This window comes from Piliocolobus tephrosceles, chromosome 8 (genome assembly GCF_002776525.5).
Source record: "Piliocolobus tephrosceles isolate RC106 chromosome 8, ASM277652v3, whole genome shotgun sequence".
Lineage (NCBI taxonomy): Eukaryota > Metazoa > Chordata > Mammalia > Primates > Cercopithecidae > Piliocolobus > Piliocolobus tephrosceles.
Window position 1 is genome coordinate 77,172,824 of NC_045441.1, and position 22,711 is coordinate 77,195,534.

General features: G+C 37.6%; 1 protein-coding gene across 1 annotated transcript in view; it reads right to left on the bottom strand.

Moving 5' to 3' along the window:
* Nucleotides 1-22,711, bottom strand: part of PPP1R9A (protein phosphatase 1 regulatory subunit 9A) — a 403,588-nt gene that overhangs the window by 269,411 nt on the left and 111,466 nt on the right. The gene's annotated exons all lie outside the window — the stretch shown is intronic.

Here is a 22,711-nt window from a genome sequence, read left to right on the forward strand (position 1 = left end):
AAATGACGAATTGATGGGTGCAGCACACCAACATGGCACAAGTATACATATGTAACAAACCTGCACGTTATGCACATATACCCTAGAACTTAAAGTATAATAATAAAAAAATTAAATTAAAAAAAATTTTTAAAAAAGATAATAACATGTAAACTTAGTAAATGTACCAATAATTTAGTAAAGTAAATGCCAACTAAAATGGCAATGTATGTCAGTTTTGATTCGCTAAAATATGCATCAGAAATATGAAATCAAACACGTCTAAAATAATTTTCCAAAAAGCCAATAATGAGTATGATAGGAAAGACATGCTTCAAAATAAAATTTTCTTCCCTGGGATTTATTAGATAAAATTCCCATTTAAAAAGTAATTACAATAATTCCAGTGGTAGCACAACGTAGGTCTCCTATCCCTAATAGTTCTTTACCAAACTTATTAAGGGGAAAAATAACTTTACAACACACAAGTTGTCTTCTGTAATTACTTAAGACTAAACAGATCTTCTGGGCTCCCTTCATTCACTGATGGTTAAACAGTTGAGTAATATTTTAATATACATTCTATCTAATTGCACAGAATTTTAACATCATCAGCTATTGCCTGGAATCAATTATCTCAATCACAATTTCTCTAACTTTTTCCAAATATTTTTTTCTAAATCAAAATCTGGTCTACTTACAATGAACTCAAAACCTGCTTACAGTTCCAGAACACAAAAATTTCCATTAAGTTAGGACTTACTACACAACAATAATAACAATAATAATAATAATAATAAATTTCAATTCACGTTTTCACATGATCCTTTAAAAAGCAGATTGGCCTCCCATAAAACACTTCCTCACCCCACGAAAAAGATTTGTGACAGAACAGTGTGAGGAAGGAAAGTATTTGGTGCAAAGAATATACGCAGCCTCTGTATGTTAACATTTATCAATGCTACAGTGTCTAGGATATAGTCTGGCGCCTACACTCCAAAAGGCAAAAATTATTAAATGAAGCTCTTCAAACAGAAAGGCTCAGCTGTGACATATGCACCAAAAACAGGAGTTCTATTTTCCTTGGCTTTAAAAAAAATCACTTCTGAGAATTTCTTCTGAGACTAATCTGCAAATAGACTTTTCACACTGACCTCCTTGTTTGTCCAAGCAGGTCTAAAGAGTGAAACCACAAGGTTCAGTCAGTTAAGCTATCTTCCTGCTTCAGGCTCCACTCAAAGAGGGCTATTATGTCAATGCAGCCCTGCTACAAACAACTCCTGTAGGTGTTTCATTTCTGTCACCAGGGAACATCTGTCTATGGAATTTGTTTGTATGTATTAAACAGGATGTTCTTTATGTAACAAGCATAATAGAGTAAAACTTACATGCATATTCTAAGAACTTTAAACTTCATAAAAGGCACTTTTTAAAAAACTTCCCCACCCATGCTCCACATTCCATTCAGCCAAGTGAACATACATTATTTCCTCTAGCCCTAAAAAGTTACCTAATATTTATTCCATCACACGATTTCCAATAAAACTTACCTAGATTACATGTTAACATATGCAATTACATGACAATTACATGAACAATGTATTAATAAAATGTGTTGTGTCAATTTTTTAATTTCCCTTCAGCAGAGCATTTGAGATTGCTATTCTAAATTATTCCAAATATATAGTAAGCAATATGAATTCATTTTTATGAAAGAACATTTCATATTTCTCATATTTCATTTATACCCCTGATTAGAAATATCAGCTATTCTAGGCTGAGTTTTCATCTTTGGGCAGCTGTTTTCTGTTTGTCCAACTTTGCATTACTAGAATGATCTAAAATCACCAAAATATTCTCTAAAAGGATTACACATGAGTTTTATGATTAAATATACTTGATTTCTCTACAGTATTTTCTTCTGAGGTGATTCTGAATCCCAAAAGACTCATTTATCCATAATCACAATACAGAATTTTAGTGACAGAAGAACTTTTGGTGATATGATACAACCCTAAATTTACAGTTGAGAAAAGTGAGGCCAAATAAAATGAAAATAATTTTATGTTATCCTGAAAACTAATATATGTCACTCAATGGACCTAAAAGTAAATATACAGGCAGGTCATTCATGAAGCCACAGCACAAAAAAAAACAAAATACATAAAGCAAGTACAGTCATATGAGGCATGCGGCATAAAGAGGTTTTGATTGACAACAGACCACAAAAATGAGGGTGGTCCCATAAGATTATAATACCATACAGTAATTTTACCTTACCTCTTCTATGTTTAGATATATTTAACCATACAAATGCCACTGTGATACAAATGCCAACAATATTCAGTACAGTAACATGCTGCACATGTTTGTTGCTGAGAGCAATAGACTATACCATATAGCCTAGGTGTGTAGTAAGCTATATCATTTATGTTTAAATACAGTCCATGATGTTTGCATAGCAACAAAATCACCTTGAAGCATCTCTCAGAACATATCCTTGTCACTAAGTGACACATGACTATAAAAATGTAGCTCTTTTCAAGGGAGGCTGGCAAGATAGCCGAATAGGAACAGCTCTGGTCTGCAGCACCCAGCGAGATCAACGCAGAAGGTGGGTGATTTCTGCATTTCCAACTGAGGTACATGGCTCATCTCATTGGGACTAGACAGTGGGTGCACCCCACATAGGGCGAGTCGAAGCAGTATGGGGCATTGTCTCACCCGGGAAGTATAAGAGGTCAGGAAACTCCCTTCCATAGCCAAGGGAAGCCATGAGGGACTCTGCTGTGAGGAATGGTGCATTCTGGCCCAGATTCTATGCTTTTCCCATGGTCTTTGCAACCTGCAGACCAGGAGATTCCCTCCAGTGCCTATGCCACCAGGGCCCTGGGTTTCAAGCACAAAACTGGTGGCTGTTTAGGCAGACACTGAGCTAGCTGCAGGAGTATTTTTTCATACCCCGGTGGCACCTGTAATGCCAGCAAGATAGAACAATTCACTCCCTTGGAAAGTGGGCTGAAGTCAGGGAGCCAAGTGGTCTAGCTCAACAGATCCCACCCCTATGGAGCCCAGCAAACTAAGATCCACTGGCTTGAAATTCTTGCTACCAGCACAGCAGTCTGAAGTCGAACTGGGACACTCAAGCTTGGTGGGGGGAGGGATGTCCGCCATTGCTGAGGCTTCAGTATGCGGTTTTCCTCTCACAGTGTAAACAGAGCTGAGGGGAAGTTCCAACGGGGCAGAGTTCTCCACACTTCAGCAAAGCCACGGTAGCCAGACTGCCTCTCTATATTCCTACATTCTGGGCAGGGCATCTCTGAAAAAAAGGCAGCAACCCCAGTCAGGGCTTTATAAATAAAACCCCCATCTCCCTGGGACAGAGCACCTCGGGGAAGGGGCAACTGTAGGCACAGCTTCAGCAGATTTAAACGTCCCTGCCTGCTGGCTCTGAAAAGAGCAGCAGATCTCCCAGCACAGCATCTGAACTCCACTAAGGGTCAGACTAGACCACCTCCTCAAGTGGGTCACTGACACCTGTGTCTCCTGACGGGGAAACACCTCAAAGCAGGGGCCAATAGACACCTCATACAGGAGAGCTCTGGCTGGCATCCGGAGGATGCCCCTCTGGGACAAAGCTTCCAGAGCAAGGAATAGGCAGCAATCTTTGCTGATCTGCAGCCTCTGCTGGTGATACCCAGGTAAACTGGGTCTGGGGTAGACCTCCAGCAAACTCCAGCAGACCTGCAGTAGAGGGGCCTAACTGTAAGAAGGAAAACTAAAAAACAGAAACAAATAGCATTAACATCAACAAAAAGGATGTGCACACAGAAACTACATCTGAAGGTCACCAACATCAAAAACCAAAGGTAGATAAATCCACGAAGATCAGAAGAAACCAGCATGAAAAGGCTGAAAATTCCAAAAACCAGAACACCTCTTCCTACAAAGGATCACAACTCCTTGTCAGAAAGAAAACAAAACTGGATGGAGAATGAGTTTGACGAATTGACAGAAGTAGGCTTCAGAACGTGGGTAATAACAAACTCCTCCGAGCTAAAGGAACATGTTCTAACCCAATGAAAGGAAGCTAAGAACCTTGATAAAAGGTTACAGGAATTGCTAACTAGAATAACCAGTTTAGAGAAGAAAATAAATGACCTGATGGAGCTGAAAAACAAAGCACAAGAACTTCGTGAAGGATACACAAGTATCAACAGCCAAATCAATCAAGCGGAAGAAAGGGTATCAGAGATTCAAGATCAACTTAATGAAATAAAGCATGAAGATAATATTAGAGAAAAAAGAATGAAAAGGAATGAATAAAGCCTTGAAGAAATATGGGACTATGTGAAAAGACTAAATCTATGGTTGATTGGTGTACCTGAAAGTGACAGGGAGAATGGAACCAAGTTGGAAAACACTCTTCAGGATATTATCCAGGAGAACTTGCCCAACCTAGCAAGACAGGCCAATGTTTAAATTCAGGAAATACGGAAAACACTAAAATGTTACTCCTCAAGAAGAACAACTGCAAGACACATAATTGAAAGATTCATCAAGGTTGAAATAAAGGAAAAAATGTTAAGGGCAGACAGACAGAAATGTTGGGTTACCCATAAAAGGAAGCCCATCAGGCTATCAGTGAATCCCTCTGCAGAAACCCTACAAGCCAGAAGAAAGTGGGGGCCAATATACAACATTCTTAAAGAAAAGAATTTTTGCCAGGCACTGTGGCTCACACCTGTAATTCCAGCACTTTAAGAGGCCGAAGTGGGCAGATCACGAGGTCAGGAGTTCAAGAACAGCCTAACCAACATGGTGAAACCCCATCTCTACTAAAAATACAAAAATTAGCCAGGCGTGGTGGTGAGCACCTGTAATCCCAGGTACTTGGGAGGCTGAGGCAGGAGAATGGCTGGAACCCAGGAGGCAAAGGTTGCAGTGAGCTGAGATCATGCCATTGCAGTCCCGCCAGGTGATGGCGAGACTCCGTCTCCAAAAAAAAAAAAGGATTTTGAACCCAGAATTTCATACCCAGCCAAACTAAGCTTCATACAGGAAGGAGAAATAAAATCCTTTACAGATAAGCAAATGCTGAGAGATTTTTGTCACTACCAGGCCTGCCTTACAAGAGCTCCTGAAAGAAACACTAAATGTGAAAAGGAATAATCAGTATCAGCCACTGCAAAAAGACACCAAATTATAAAGCCTATTGACACTATGAAGAAACTAATGGGCAAAATAACCAGCTAGCAGCATAACGACAGTATAAAATTCACACATAACAATATTAACCTTAAATGTAAATGGTCTAAATGCCCCCAGTTAAAAGACACAGACTGGCAAATTGGATAAAGAATCAAAATCTCTCAGTGTGCTGTATTCAGGAGACCTATCTCACGTGTTAAGACACGCATACGCTCAAAATAAAGATATGAAGAAATATTTACCAAGCAAATGGAAAGCAAAAAAAAGCAGGGGTTGTAATCCTACTCTATGAGAAAACAGAGTTTAAAGCAACAAAGATCAAATGAGACAAAGAAGGGCATTGATTATATAATGGTCAAGGGATCAATGCAACAAGAAGAGCTAACTATCCTAAATATATATGCACCCACTACAGAAGCATCCAGATTCATATAGCAAGTTCTTAGAGACCTACAAAGAGACTTAGACTCCCACACAATAATAGTGGGAGACTTTATCACCCCACTGTCAATATTAGACACATCAACGAGACAGAAAATTAACAAGGATATTCAGGGACTTGAACTCAGCTCTGGTCCAAGCGACCTAATAGACATCTACAGAACTCTCCACCCCAAATCAACAGAATATACATTCTTCTCAGCACCACATCACACTTATTCTAAAATTCACCACATAATTGGAAGTAAAACACTCCTCAGCAAAAGTAAAAGTAAAATAATGGAAATCATAACATAATCTCTCAGATCACAGTGCAATCAAATTAGAACTCAGGATTAAGAAACTCACTCAAGGAGGCGGTGCCCAAGATGGCCAAATAGGAACAGCTCCAGCCTCCAGCTCCCAGCGTGAGCGACAAAGAAGACGGGTGATTTCTGCATTTTCAACTGAGATACTGGGTTCATCTCACTGGGGCATGTCGGACAGTCGGTGCTGGTCCGTGGGTGCAGCCGAACCAGCGAGAGCTAAAGCAGGGTGAGGCATCGCCTCACATGGGAAGCGCAAGGGGGAAGGAAATTCCTTTTCCTACCCAAGGGAAAAAAATCAGATAACTCCCACCCTAATACTGCAATTTACCAAGGGTCTTAGCAAACGGCACACCAGGAGATTATACCCCACACCTGGCCCAGAGGGTCCCACGCCCATGGAGCCTCCCTCATTGCTAGCACAGCAGTCTGAGATCTAACTGCAAGGTGGCAGTGAGGCTGGGGGAGGGGAGCCCACCATTGCTGAGGATTAAGTAGGTAAACAAAGTGGCCAAGAAGCTCAAATTGGGTGGAGCCCACCTCAGCTCAAGGAGGCCTGCCTGCATCTGTAGACTCCAACTCTGGGGAAAGAACATAGCTAAACAAAAAGCAGCAGAAACCTCTGCAGATGTAAACGTCCCTGTCTGACAGCTTTGAAGAGAGCAGTTGTTCTCCCAGCACAGAGATTGAGATCTGAGAACAGACAGATTGCTTGCTCAATTGGGTCCCTGATCCCTGAGTAGCCTAACTGGGAGACATCCCCCACTAGGTGCAGACCGACACCTCACACCTCGCAAAGGTGGGTGCACCTCTGAGACGAAGCTTCCAGAGCAAGAATCAGACAGCAACACTCGCTGTTCACCAATATTCTATCTTCTGCAGCTTCCACTGCTGATACCCAGGCAAACAGGGTCTGGAGTGGACCTCAAGCAAACTCCAACAGACCTACAGCTGAGGATCTGACTGGTAGAAGGAAAACTAACAAACAGAAAGGATATCCACACCAAAACCCCATCAGTACGTCACCATCATCAAAGACCAAAGGCAGATAAAACCACAAAGATGGGGAAAAAGCAGTGCAGCAAAGCTGGAAATTCAAAAAATCAGAGCGCCTCTCCCCCTCCAAAGGAACACAGCTCATTGCCAGCAATGAAACAAAGCTAGACGGAGAATGACTTTGACAAGTTGAGAGAAAAAAGCTTCAGTTGATCAAACTTCTCAGAGCTAAAGGAAGAACTACGTAACCAGCACAAAGAAATTAAAAACCTTGAAAAAAGAATGGAAGAATGGATAACTAGAATAATCAATGCAGAGAAGTCCATAAACGAACTGATGGAGATGAAAACCATGACACAAGAACTACATGACAAATGCACAAGCTTCAGTAACTGACTCGATCAACTGGAAGAAAGAGTATCAATGATAGAAGAACAAATGAATGAAATGAAGCAAGAAGAGAAGTTTAGAGAAAAAAGAGTCAAAAGAAATGAACAAAGCCTCCAAGAAATATGGGATTATGTGAAAAGACCAAATCTATGTCTGATTGGTGTGCCTGAAAGTCACAGGGAAAATGGAACCAAGTTGGAAAACACTCTGGAGGATATCATCCAGGAGAACTTCCCCAACATAGCAAGGCAGGCCAACATACAAATTCAGGAAATATAAAGAACACCACAAAGATACTCCTCGAGAAGAGCAATTCCAAGACACATAATTGTCAGATTCACCAAAGTTGAAACGAAGGAAAAAATGTTAAGGGCAGCCAGAGAGAAAGGTGGGATTACCCACAAACAGAAGCCCATCAGACTAACAGCGAATCTCTCAGCAGAAACTCTCCAAGCCAGAAGAGAGTGGGGGCTAATATTCAACATTCTTAAAGAAAAGAATTTTAAACCCAGAATTTCATATCCAGCCAAACTAAGTTTCATCAGTGAAGGAGAAATAAAATCCTTTACAGACAAGCAAATGCTGGGAGATTTCGTCACCACCAGGCCTACCCTACAAGAGATCCTGAAGGAAGCACTAAACATGGAAAGGAACAACAGGTACCAGCCATTGCAAAAACATGCCAAAATGTAAAGACTATCGATGCTAGGAAAAAACTGCATCAACTAACGAGCAAAACAACCAGCTAATATCACAATGACAGGATCAAGTTCACACATAACAATATTAACCTTAAATGTAAATGGACTAAACACTCCAATTAAAAGACACAGACTGGCAAATTGGATAAAGAGTCAAGACCCATCAGTCTGCTGTATTCAGGAGACCTATCTCACATGCAGAGACACACATAGGCTCAAAATAAAGAGATGGAGGAAGATCTACCAAGAAAATGGAGAACAAAAAAAAAAAACCAGGGGTTGCAATCCTAGTCTCTGATAAAACAGACTTTAAACCATCAAAGATCAAAAGAGACAAAGAAGGTCATTACATAATGGTAAAGGGATCAATTCAACAGGAAGAGCTAACTATCCTAAATACATATGCACCCAATACAGGAGCACCCAGATTCATAAAGCAAGTCCTTAGACACTTACAAAGAGACTTGGACTCCCATACAATAATAATGGGAGACTTCAACACCCCACTGTCAACATTAGACAGAACAACGAGGCAGAAAGTTAACAAGGATATCCAGGAATTGAACTCAACTCTGCACCAAGGGGACCTAATAGACAGCTACAGAACTCTCCATCCCAAATCAACAGAACATACATTCTTCTCAGCACCACATCACACTTATTCCAAAATTGACCACATAGTTGGAAGTAAAACACTCCTTAGCAAATGTGAAAGAACAGAAATTATAACAAACTGTCTCTCAGACCACAGTGCAATCAAAATAGAACTCAGGACTAAGAAACGCATTCAAAACCACTCAACTACATGGAAACTGAACAACCTGCTCCTGAATGACTACTGGGTACATAACAAAATGAAGGCAGAAATAAAGATGTTCTTTGAAACCAATGAGAACAAAGATACAACATACCAGAATCTCTGGGACACATTTAAAGCAGTGTGTACAGGGAAATTTATAGCACTAAATGCCCACAAGAGAAAGCAGGAAAGATCTAAAATTGACACCCTAATATCACAATTAAAAGAACTAGAGAAGCAAGAGCAAACACATTCAAAAGCTAGCAGAAGGCAAGAAATAACTAAGATCAGAGTAGAACTGAAGGAGATAGAGACACAAAAACCCTCCAAAAAATCAATGAATCCAGGAGCTGGTTTTTTTGAAACGATCAACAAAATTGATAGACCGCTAGGAAGACTAATAAAGAAGAAAAGAGAGAAGAATCAAATAGACACAATAAAAAATGATAAAGGGGATATCACCACCGACCCCACAGAAATACAAACTACAATCAGAGAACACTATAAACTCCTCTATGTAAATCAACTAGAAAATCTAGAAGAAATGGATAAATTTCTGGACACTTACACTCTCCCAAGACTAAACCAGAAATAAGTTGAATCCCTGAATAGACCAACAGCAGGCTCTGAAATTGAGGCAATAATTAATAGCCCACCAAACAAAAAAAAGTCCAGGACCAGCCGAATTCTAGCAGAGATACAAGGAGGAGCTGGTACCATTCCTTCTGAAACTATTCCAATCAATAGAAAAAGAGGGAACCCTACCTAACACATTTTACAAGGTCAACATCATCCTGATATCAAAGCCTGGCACAGGCACACACAAAAAGAGAATTTTAGACCAATATCCCTGATGAACATAGATGCAAAAATCCTCAATAAAATACTGGCAAACTGAATCCAGCAGCACATCAAAGCTTATCCTCCATGATCAAGTGTGCTTCATCCCTAGGATGCAAGGCTGGTTCAACATACGCAAAGCAATAAAAGTAATCCAGCATATAAACAGAACCAAAGACAAAAACCACATGATTATCTCAATAGATGCAGAAAAGGACTTTGACAAAATTCAACAGCACTTCATGCTAAAAACTCTCAATAAATTCGGTATTGATGGAACATATCTCAAAATAATAAGAGCTATTTATGGCAAACCCACAGCCAATATCATACTGAATGGGCAAAAACTGGAAGCATTCCCTTTGAAAACTGGCACAAGACAGGGATGCCCTCTCTCACCACTCTTATTCGATATAGTGTTGGAAGTTCTGGCTAGGGCAATCAGGCAAGAGAAAGAAATGGAGGATATTCAAATAGGAAGAGAGGAACTCAAATTGTTCCTGTTTGCAGATGGCATGATTGTATATTTAGAAAACCCCATTGTCTCAGCCCAAAATCTCCTTAAGCTGATAAGCAACTTCAGCAAAGTCTCAGGATACAAAATTAATGTGCAAAAATTACAAGCATTCTTATACACCAGTAACAGATAAACAGAGCGCCAAATCAAATGAGCTCCCATTCACAACTGCTACAAAGAGAATAAAATACCTAGGAATCCAACTTACAAGGGATGTAAAGGACCTCTTCAAGGAGAACTATAAACCACTGCTCAGTGAAATAAAAGAGGACACAAACAAATGGAAGAACATACCATGCTCATGGATAGGAAGAATCAATACCCTGAAAATGGCCATACTGCCCAAGGTTATTTATAGATTCAATGCCATCCCCATCAAGCTACCAATGAGTTTCTTCACAGAATTGGAAAAAACTGCTTTAAAGTTCATATGGAACCAAAAAAGAGTCCACATTGCTAAGACAATCCTAAGCCAAAAGAACACAGCTGGAGGCATCACACTACTTGACTTCAAACTATACTACAAGGCTACAGGAACCAAAACAGCATGGTACTGGTACCAAAACAGAGATATAGACCAATGGAACAGAACAGAGACCTCAGAAATAACACCACACATCCACAACCATCTGATCTTTGAGAAACCTCACAAAAACAAGAAATGGGGAAAGGATTCCCTATTTAATAAATGGCGTTGGGAAAACTGGCTAGCCAAATGCAGAAAACTGAAACTGGACCCCTTCTTTACATCTTATACAAAAATTAACTCAGGATGGACTAAAGACTTAAACGTAAGACCTAAAACCATAAAAACCCTAGAAGGAAACCTAGGCAATACCATTCAGGACATAGGCATGGGCAAAGACTTCATGACTAAAACACCAAAAGTAATGGCAGCAAAAGCCAAAATTGACAAATGGGATCTAATTAAACTACAGAGTTTCTTCACAGCAAAAGAAACTATCATCACAGTGAAGAGGCAACCTACAGAATGGGAAAAAATTTTTGCAATCTATCCCTCTGACAAAGGGCTAATATCCAGAATCTACAAAGAACTTAAACAAATGTACAAGAAAAAAAAATCAACCCCATCAAAAAGTGAGCAAAGAATATGAACAGACACTTTTCAAAAGAAGATATTTATGCGGCCAACAAGCATATGAAAAAATGCTCATCATCACTGGTCATTAGAGAAATGTAAATCAAAACCACAAAGAGACACCATCTCACACCAGTTAGAATGGCAATCATTTTTAGTCAGGAAACAACAGATGCTCAAGAGGATGTGGAGAAATAGGAATGCTTTTACACTACTAGTGGGAGTGTAAATTAGTTCAACCATTGTGGAAGACACTGTGGCAATTCCTCAAGGATCTAGAACCAGAAATACCATTTGACTCAGCAATCCCATTACTGGGTATATACCCAAAGGATTATAAATCATTCTACTCTAGAGACACATGCACACATATGTTTACTGCAGCACTGTTCACAATAGCAAAGACTTGGAACCAATCCAAATGCCCATCAATGATAGACTGGATAGAGAAAATGTGACACATATACACCATGGAATGCTATGCAGTCATAAAAAAGGATGAGTTCATGTTCTTTGCAGGGACATGAATGAAGCTAGAAACCGTCACTCTCAGCAAACTAACACAAGAACAGAAAACCAAACTCTGCATGTTCTCACTCATAAGTGGGAGTTGAACAGTGAGAACACATGGACACAGGAAGGGGAACATAACACACCGGGGCCTGTCTTGGGGGCAGGGTGGGGGGCGGTGGCTAGGGGAGGGATAGCAGTAGCAGAAATACCTAATGTAGATGACAGGTTGAGGGGTGCAGTAAACCACCATGACACATGTATACCTATGTAACAAACCTACACGTGCTGTACATGCACCCTAGAACTTAAAGTATAATACAAATAAATAAATAAATAACCACAACAACAAAAATGTAGCTCTTTTCTATGATAAAGCTGAACTTACAAACTGAATATTCTAAAAAATAATGGAATATTTAATTTATATCTTCCTTTTAAATTTTATTGACATTTGATTCACAATGACCTGGATATATAAACTGTACAATTTGATGATTTCTTACCTATATATTCCCATGAAACCATCACTACACTTAAGATAACAAGCATTTCTACCAGACCCCTTACAATCCATCTCTCACTGTACCCTGTTTTCAGGCTAACATTGATCTGCTTTATGTCACTACAGGTTCATTGTACTTTCTAGAACTGTATATAAGTAGAATTATATAATAAATATTTCTCTATTGGTCTGGTTTCTTTAAGGGTAATTATTTTGAAATTCATTGATGATGATGATGATAATGATATAGCCGTTTGTTCCTTTTCACTGCTGAGTCCACTGTTTGAGTATAATATAGTTTGTTTCCCCCATTTGCCTGTTGATGGAATTTGGGTTGTTTCCAGTTTTGGCTATGGCAAATGAAACTGGTATCAACAATCATGTACAAATCTGTGTATGGGCACATGTTTTCATTTCTCTTGTATAAATAACTAGGAGTGGAATGGCTGGCTTGAGTTGGGGGGATGCTTAATGCTTCAAGCAACTGCCAAATTGTTTACTGTTTTACATTAACCTCAGTGATATATATAATTTCCAGTTGTTCCACACACTTGCCATCCTAATGGATGTAGAGTAAGATAAAACTGTGATTTTACTTTGCACTTCTCTGATAACAACCTATGCTAATCACCTGTTTATGGTTTATCAATTATTCATGTATTTTCTTTTATCAAGTATCTGTTCAAAAATTTTGCCCACTATTTTAAAATTGGATTGTCTTGTTATTATTAAATGGAAAGAGTACTTTATATATTCTGGACACAAGTCCTTTGTCTGATATATCTTTTGGAAATGTTTTCTTCAATTCTTGCTTTTTTGTGATGTGACCTTACTGTATCATGCCCCAAGGGTGCAGATTTTAAGTTCTATGTTATTTTATTTATTGATTGATTTTAATTGAGGCTGAACCTCATTCTATCACCCAGGTTGGAGTGTAGTGGCGCGATCTGGGCTCACTGCAACCTCCACCTCATGGGTTCAAGTGGGATTCTTGTGCCTCAGCCTCCCAAGTAGCTGGGATTACAGGCGCCTGACACCACCCCTGGGTAATTTTTGTACTTTCAGTGGAGATGGGGTTTCCCCATGTTGGCCAGGCTGGTCTCGAACTCCTAACCTCAAGTGATCTGCCTGCCTTGGCCTCCCAAAGTGCTAGGATTACAGGCGTGAGCCACCACGCCCAGCCTATTTTTTCTAAGTCGTATAGTTTTAAGTTTCACATGTTGGTCTATGATCCAGTCGAATTTTTATGTCTGGTATGAAGTTAAGGGTTAATGTTAATTGTTTTCCAGGTGGATATCCAGTTAATATGGTGCCATTTCTGAAAAGATTTTCCTTTTCCCTTTTAATTACCTTGGTACTGTCAAGAACTATGAAGGATCTGAGATTTTACCCTATTTGCAAGCTACAAGTTAGCATGCCATGGCTTCCCTCACACTGGCAGAAGACCCAAGACACCTCAATAGGAGACAAAGCACCTTATTACTCTCAGCATGTCAGGGAGTAAGAGCTTCATGCTTGCACTGGTCTCCTTACCCACCAAGGCCCACAGGGAAATGCAGAAGCAAGGTCAGATGAAGGCTGGCACACAACGGGTCAGTGTCACAACTGAGGAACCATAAACTTAGCAAACTCTCACTCTTACACAGTGGCTGCTGGCAACCCTACCCAGGCTTTGCCTAAGTTGAAGACATTATGCTTACTATCGTGGTCAGAAAACAAATCCAGTTCCTCCGTCCTGTTAGTGCTTGAGAGAAAATGTCATGAAAAGAAAGATACTAGTCGTACTTAAAAGTGATTTTATCTGGGATTTCTTTGTGGAAAATATTCCCAAAGATTGTGCTGTCACCAGGCCAAGAGATGTAAGCCTTGGTGATGTCATCTGCCATCTTGGCCTCTTCCAACACATTTTCTAGTGATACCCAAGAAACAGATATCCCAGATTTCTGCAGCAGAAGATGATAACGAGAGCCTTCTTGGACATTTAACAATTATCGGCAAGAAAAGAAATCATCTGGGCCTGAATAAGGGTTACTGAATGAATGGTGGTGAATGAAGGTTCAGATGGCAGACGGTCTGTCTATCATGTTCATCTCCATGTTCTTGGAGTCAGCAGATGAATCGGCCTCCTGGTTAAGTATGTTTTGGGGATACTTTTCCCTTCTCTAGGCAATGATTAAGTTTGCACATTCCAATATGTTAAATAGGACATTTATTTTTGCCTGTGTATGGAGAGATTCAGGAAATAATTTTTGAAACCTTTAAAACCCATACATAATAAGCTATTGTTGCACGGCTAAAAATAAAAGAAAACAAATCCAGACTCTTCTCCCAGAGAAAGGCACTATCTCAAACTCCCAAGCAAGTTTACTATACAAACTTCTTTGGAAAGATAGTCTAGAACAAACATGCCAATGCATCTTGCTCGAAAGATGTGTAGAAATGTCAGAGAACCACAAGAATTTGTCTTAGAACACATACCTCTATTAAAAAAATCAATTGATCATATATGTGTGGGCCTATTTTTAGATTATCTATAGTGTATAATTTCATCATATGAAAATGTGTTGATTATTGTAGCCTTATATTAGTTCTTCAAATCAGGTAGGATAAGTCCTCCAACTTTCTTTTCTTTAAACTTCTTTGGTCATTCTAGGTCCGTTTTTATTTCCACATAGTTTTTATAATCAGCTTCTCAGTTTCTGCCCTCCTATCCTATTGGCAATATTTTGTATTTTTTGTGTAGGGGTCTTAGACATCTTTTGTTTTGTTTATACCTAAGTATTTTATGATTTTTAGTGCTACTATAAATGGGATTCTTTTAAAATTCAATTTCTAACCATATGCTGTTAGGATAAATGAATGAACCAATTTTAGTATATTAACCTTGTAGTTTGCAATCATGAAGATTCACTTATTAGTTCTAATAGTTGTTTTATAGGGTTCCTAAAATATTTTCATGTAATAATCATAACATCTATAAACAGTAACGGTGTTATTTCTCATTTCACCATCTTTATTCCTTTCATTTCTTTTACTTGCTATAGTTCAGTTTCCCAGAGAGTACCATAAACTGCTTGGTTGAAAACAACAAAAATTTATTATCTTGCAGTTCTAGAGGCTAGATGTCCAAAATTAAGGTGTTACTGGGTCATGCTCCCTCCAAAGCTGCTAGGAAAAAATTCTTCCTTCCCTCTTCCAGCTTCTGGTTGCCCTAGAAGTTCCTTGCCTTGTGGGAACATAATTCCAGTATCTGTCTCCATCTTCATATGACTGTCTTCCCACTGCGACTCTTCTCTTCTAATAAGGACACTAGTCATATTGGATTAGGACCCACCCTAAATCAGCATGGCCTCATTTTAACTTGATTACATTGCAAAGACCCTATTTTTAGGTAAGAATACGTTCAAAGGTACCAGAGGTTAGGACTTCAACACAACTTTTTGAGGTACACGATTCAACCCATAATATACACTTTATTACAATGGCTAGGACCTCCATTACAATGCTGAATGGAAGTGGGCAAAAGTAGGTATCCTTGTCTTGTTCTTATTCTCAGGGGAATAAGATTCTGTCTTTCACCATTAAATATGAGTTACAGATTATTCATAGATGTGCAGAGTTTGAGGAATTTCCTAATTTTTATTTAATAAATGGATTATTGTCACATGCCTTAAATGCATCTACCAAAATAATAATGGGATTCATTTCTTTTTTTTTAATTACACTGATTGGCTTTAGAATGTTAAACAAACCTTGTGTTCTTGGGATATCTTCTACTTAGGCATGTATTATCCTTTTATATATTATTACATTTGATTACTAATATCCGGTTAAGATTCTTGCATTTACATTCATGATAGATTTTTGTCTATAATTACCAGCTTTTCAATGTTTTTATCTGGTTTTGGCATTAGGGCAATTCCTTTTCCTTAACAGATATAGTTATTCAGATTCTCTGCTGCTTCTTGCATTAATTGTGGTAAGGTGCAATTTTCAAAACATGTATTTATTTCATCTCATTGTCAAATGTGTGGCATAAGACTCTTGCTGTATTCTCTTATTATCCTTTTAATGTCTGTAGTACTATTATATATCCCCCTTTTCATTCCTGATATTGATAATTTTTTTCCTTCATCTGTCTCTAGCCCCCATGATTTTCAATGAGAAATTTGTGGTCATTTAAGTCATTATTCCATTGTATATGATAAGTAATTTTTCTCTGTCTCAAAACTTTGTTTTCATCTGTGGTTTCAGCAGCTTGATTACAATCTATCTAGGCAAGATTTTCTTTCTTATTCTTTAGAGACAGGGTCTTAGGTCTTACTGTTGCCCAGGCTGAAGTGCAGTAGCGCAATCATGGTTCACTGTAACCTTGAACTCCTAGGTTCAAAAGACCTTCTTGCCTCAGTCTCCTGAGTAGCTAGGCCTACAGGCACCCACCACCATGCCTGCCTAATTTTTTTATTTTTTGTAGAGGCAGGGGTCTCACTATGTTGCCCAGGATGTTATTAAACTCCTGGCCTCAAGTAATCCTCCCACCTTAGCCTCACAAAGTACTGGGATTACAGACATGAGCCATGATAAATCACCTAGATTTTCTTTGTACTTATCCTAACTGGTGTTCACTGACCTTCTTTAATCATTAAATGTAACTTTCTCTTCATTTACAAGACTTTTTACCCACTATTTCTTCAAACATATTTTCCTTGTCAGTCTCTCTTCTCTTTCTAAGAGTCTTATTAACATCATACATTTTGATATTATTCAGCAGGTCCATGAAACTGTTCATTTTTTCTCAATCTTTTATCTCTATTTTTCAGACACAATAATTTCTAATGATCTATCTTCTGGTTCACTGACACTTTTCTCTGTTACATCCATACTATTATTGAGCCTATCCAGTGAGATTTCATTCAGAATTCTATATCCAGTGAAAATAATCCTTAGAAATGAAGGCAAAATAAAGACATATTTGATAAAGCTTATCATTCTATGTAGACATTAAGTTGTGGCAATGATAAATAGCATTACACATTGTAGATTTTTAAATATAGACAGATCAATGCAGAAATAGGTATATATGTATGTGTGTGTGTGTATATATATATTCATGTGTGTACATATATATTTTATGTTTGTCCACAAAGAGCAACTAGAAGCAATGATACTCCAGTATAAATAAATACTCCAGTATAAATGATACTCCAATATAAATGAAGTGCCCAGGTCTTGGTTTCTAAAAATCATATTCAAATAAAAGAAACTATAGCTCCTTGGAGAAATGGATTCTTCCCAGACAGGAAGAGATCCGCATACATTGAGTCTGGAACATCTTTTTGTGTCACAGAATAAAGAATTCAAGGAATCATGGAGATTTTTCAAAAGGTAACAGAACCATCCAGAAAAGGTTCCAATAGGCCAAATCCGGGATAATTTGAGCAAAAAACAAAACCATAGTAATGGATTTTAACTCATAAAGATAAGAATTAATGAGTTCATGCTAATATAAACAAATAAGTCAGTAAGCAAGTGAGAAAGTTCTTCCTTACAGTACGATGACCATTAGTAAATACACAAGTGACAGAATGAGAAAAATCATTTTACAACTAACATAGTAATGCTTTTTCTAAAGCAGTGATGCTTCATTAATGCAAGAATCAACAGGTGCTAAAACTAGTGTATTTAACTTTGATGAGAAATAGAAATATTTACAAAGTCTCAAAGTATTTTCACATAAGATATTTATTAAAGGATAAAATAATAACTTCATAGGGGACAAACTGGCAAAGTGGAGAAACCACCTTAACAAAATGATCAAAGTTAAAATAATCAATAACTGGACAAATCTTCACAATGTATCTCCAGACCTTAGGTACTAAAAAGAAAACAAAAACGCCCAGTTGGAAATATAATTAAGGGTGACAAGGACTGGAGTAAGTTGGAAAGTGCATAGCGAGTCTGTGAAGACAACTGCTACCTAGCTATGACCAGTCAGTGCCACATAAGAATGGTGTGGGCCCAGTATTGCCAGATACTGGCAATACTTCAGCCTGGTGACAGAGTGAGACTCTTGTCTCAAAAAAAAAGTTTCAATGTTTACTCCTAGAGAAGCCAAAAATTCAGATTTGTATATGAAATCTTACCATTTTGAAAGATTGGCAGCTACTGATTTAAAAAAAAAAAAGAAGAAGAAAACAAAAACGCTTCCACAGTATTCCTGCCAAGACTGCATAAATCCAAAGCTAATCATGAGGAAAGAGCAGACAAACCCAAGCTTATGAACATTTTATCAATTAACTGACCTACACACTTCAAAATACGTCAATATCATAAAAGACAAAGAAAAAATAAGGAATTCTTCCAAATTAAGGGAGACATGATGACTAAATGTAATTGTCTGAGCCTAGATCAGATTCTAAATCAGATTTCTTTTGTTTTCTCATAAAGGACATTACTGGGTCAACAGGTCTAATTTAAATAAAGGATATAGATTAAATAAATAAAAGTACTGTATCAGTGTTAAGTTCCTGATTTTGATCATTGCATTGTGGTTGTTTTAGACTATGTTCCTGATTTTAAGAAATGCATACTTGAGTATTTGGGGATAAAAACATAATCATGACTGTAACTTTATCTCAAATAGTTCAAAAAGAAAAAAGAAGAAGGCAGAGAAAACAACTATGATAAAATGTTTCCATTTTCCATTTAGGAAATCTGGGTTATGAGTACATGAGAATTATCTGTAATTCTTCCTACAGTCTTGTCTTTAAATCTGAATTTATTTCAAAATAAAAAGTTAGAAACGTACAGAGAAAGTGCTAAAAACTTGTTCATCAGCTGAAAGGTTTGAGAAGGGCTGCAATATTAATAATTTTTAAATCACTTCTACCTTTTAAATGTAAACTGAAAATTTCTTCTTGCACTGGTAGCAAACCAAACTAAATAATTTCTTAATTAATAAGCACAAGCACTAATTATTTCCAAATGAATGAAAAAAGTATATGTTACTAAACTGGTGATCAAAATCTGTCCCACTACAACAGCAGTCAGGTAGGAGTCTCTTTAATGACAACACAGAAAAGATTTGGTGAAATTTGCAGAAAAATATCTGTTCCTACTTCTATATCATCTTACTCTGGTTTACTTCTTAAACATTTGGATAACCCTCTGCTTGCCAGTACTAGACTAATGCAATCAGCAGGGACAGAGAAATTATGTAATAAAAAATGATAGTCCATGGAACAAAGACTATTTAAGGAATATGAACGAAGAAAGGAAACACTGAACTGTGTAAACGGATGGGAAGAATATACAGTAATTAAAAATTGACTAAATTTTACCATACTGAATTAAGGTTACAAATGTCTAGGAATTATATCCCCATATCCCTGTATATACATATCAGTAAAATAATAAGACTGACCTATCAGTAAACACTTATTCTTCAAATAAAACCATCAGTTGATTAATTTCTTATGCAGTGAAAATGACAAAGGCTCACAAGATTAAAAATGGTCAAGTGGCATGGGTAGGGAGTCTGCATGTATCACGAAGCCTGTTACAATTCCAACACCAACCTCTTTCCCAATTCATACTTTGAGGAATAATATGAATTAAAAGGTATCCACAACAAAAACAAAAACTTCCCAACTCTTCAATAAATCCTACTACATATACAAAAAAAATGGAAGGGGCCAGAGAAGTCATCCCATCCAGCTAGTAAATTAATCCCCTCTTTACAATAATAATCTAGACAAATTGCCATTCAGCTTGACGGGGAAAGGACTCACTTTGTGAAGGCAGCCCAATGGAGTGATTCCAACTTTTCACACCATTACATAATAATGTAATCTACTTCCCTAAAACTTCTATATACTCAGTGATCCTAGTCCTGCCTTTCATAAGAAGGCAGAATAATTTTATGCTCATTGCCAGAAATCTTTTCTCCAGATCTGGTCCCCTAGAATTGAGAAGTCCTTCTCTAGACTTCTCAAGCATTCCCTCTAAATAAGGCGTCTCTTCCTAAAAGCATGATCTTGTTCATCTTATGGATATCCAATTATTCCTTAATATATAAAGTGTAAAATCAAACAAATACTCCAAACGTATCCTAAACAGCAGACAACAGAGTACAGGGGGTGATATGGCTTGGATCTGTGTCCCTGCCCAAACATCATGTGGAATTGTAATCCCCCATGTTGGAGGTGGGGCCTGGTGGGAAGTGATTGGATCATGGGGGTGATTTCTCATGAACGGTTTAGCACTATCCCTAATGCTGTTCTCATAATAGAGTTCTCAGGGTATCTGGTTGTTTAAAAGTGTGTAGCACCTCCCCTTCCCCTTGCTCCTACCCTGGCCATGTAAGTTAAGCCAGCTTCCTCTTCGCCTTCTGGCATGACTGTAAGTTTCCTGAGGTCTCCCCAGAAGCAGAAGCCGCTATGCTTCCTGTACAGCCTGTAGAACCATGAGCCAATTAAACCTCTTTTCTTTATAAACTACTCAGCCTCAGTTATTTCTTTATAGCAGAGCAAGAACTGACTAATACCAGGGACCTCTTGGAAACTATTTAGAAACTATTAACTACTATAGTCCATTATTATTTTGACAGTTTTACCAGCTTTATCATATTGTTGGCTCATATAAAACATGCAGTCAACTAAAACCTTTCTGCATTGTTTCCTTGAAATTAAGTGAATATTTTATATATATTAATGCAGACATATATATTTATTCACATGAAATAACATATCATTTGCCATGACACAGCATGTCAGTCCATTGAGAATTTTAAATTCCTATTTCTCTACTCAACATATTAGCTATTCCTTTCAACTTTTCATGCCCTAAAAATTTATTTTGTGTATCTTCATCTAAGTCATTCATGAGAAATGTGGAGCAGATTTCAAGAGCTCCCTTTCCAAGCTGGTGCTGATTCATCCAAACCACTCTCTTTTGGAATCTTTAGTCACCCAACCATGAAGAATTTCAACTGGAAGTTGTTCTCTCTAGTAGAGTAGTTTTTAAATGCCAGTCATCATAATTCCTGATTAGTAGTAAATGTGTGATTAATAAATTTTAACTGAAGAAAGTGAAAAATATTAAGAAATCAGAAGAGCAGAAAAGGAGTCGCTTACAGAGAAAATAAGGATAAAAGGATAAGACCACATATACGGTGATTACTTTTGAAACATTACCTTAGGTTTTAACTTGGTTGTTCAATTTGAAAAAAATCACAAAAATAAATAGCATCATTATTTCCCCCTACAATTAGTAGTTCATAGTACAGATCACAGTCTGCCAAGATTTCCTTATAAAAAGAAACTCTGAGAAAGACTAAGTAAGCCAAAATTTTTCAGATGCTTTTATCGTAAGATAATCTAAAAATCAACCTTGTGAAAGAAAGCTCTATTGTAATTCCACATTTGAAAGTATAAAATTGATTTTGGTATGTTTAATTCAGATATTAATGTTTGCATGATTCTCATTTTAAATACAATATTGAGCATGAAGTATTTTGGATGTAATATGCTGATATGAAAAATATCTTCAAAGAAAGGCTGAATTCTGAAAGGCAGCACTGTTATCTTAAACTTAGGCCAAGTGTAAAGAGATGATATTGAAAGAGAAAAGTTTTCTCTCAGACTGCATTTCTGTCAGGCAGAATCCAATTTATCATTTTTATCTACTTTCTACGTGCAATACCAACATCAGTGGTACTTGTATATCTTTATGAACAGTAACATCTGCAACTAAATGCAGAACATCAATATAACTGTTCCCCTAACAGATCCTCCTGTTTATCTTTAAATTTTAAAATATCATCTGTTATAGCAATAGTACCTGTTTCAAATAGTTGTAATTTTCAAAAAGAGTAGTACATAGAATTTTTAAAAACTATATACTTTTATTATATATTTTGGGGTAAACTAAAGGTGAAAGCAAAAAGGAAAAAAACTGCCTGAAGAACTACTAACCACATAAGGGACTAATCCATCTTGCTAACATACAGTTTCAACATTAAGTAACTACACTGAAAGACACAGACTTCAATTAAATTCATTATGAGCAGAAGTCAGTGACAGAAACCAAAAAGACCAAGTAAAATTTAAAGGATGAATTTCCTTTAATTTAAAAACAGAGATAATTATCAAACTTGTAAAGAAAAACAGAAGTTCCGAAATCAGACTGCATTTAGAGGAAGCTATTTTGTTTTGTTTTTTTTCTTGAGGTCGAGTTTCACTCTGTTACCCAGGCTGGAGTGCAGTGGCACATCACAGCTCATTGCAGCCCTGACCTCGTGGACTCAATCAATCCTTCCACCTCAGCCTCCAGAGCAGCTAGGACTACAGGTGTGTGCCACCATGCCCGGCTAGTAGTAGTAGTAGTAGTAGTAGTAGTAGTAGTAGTAGTAGTAGTAG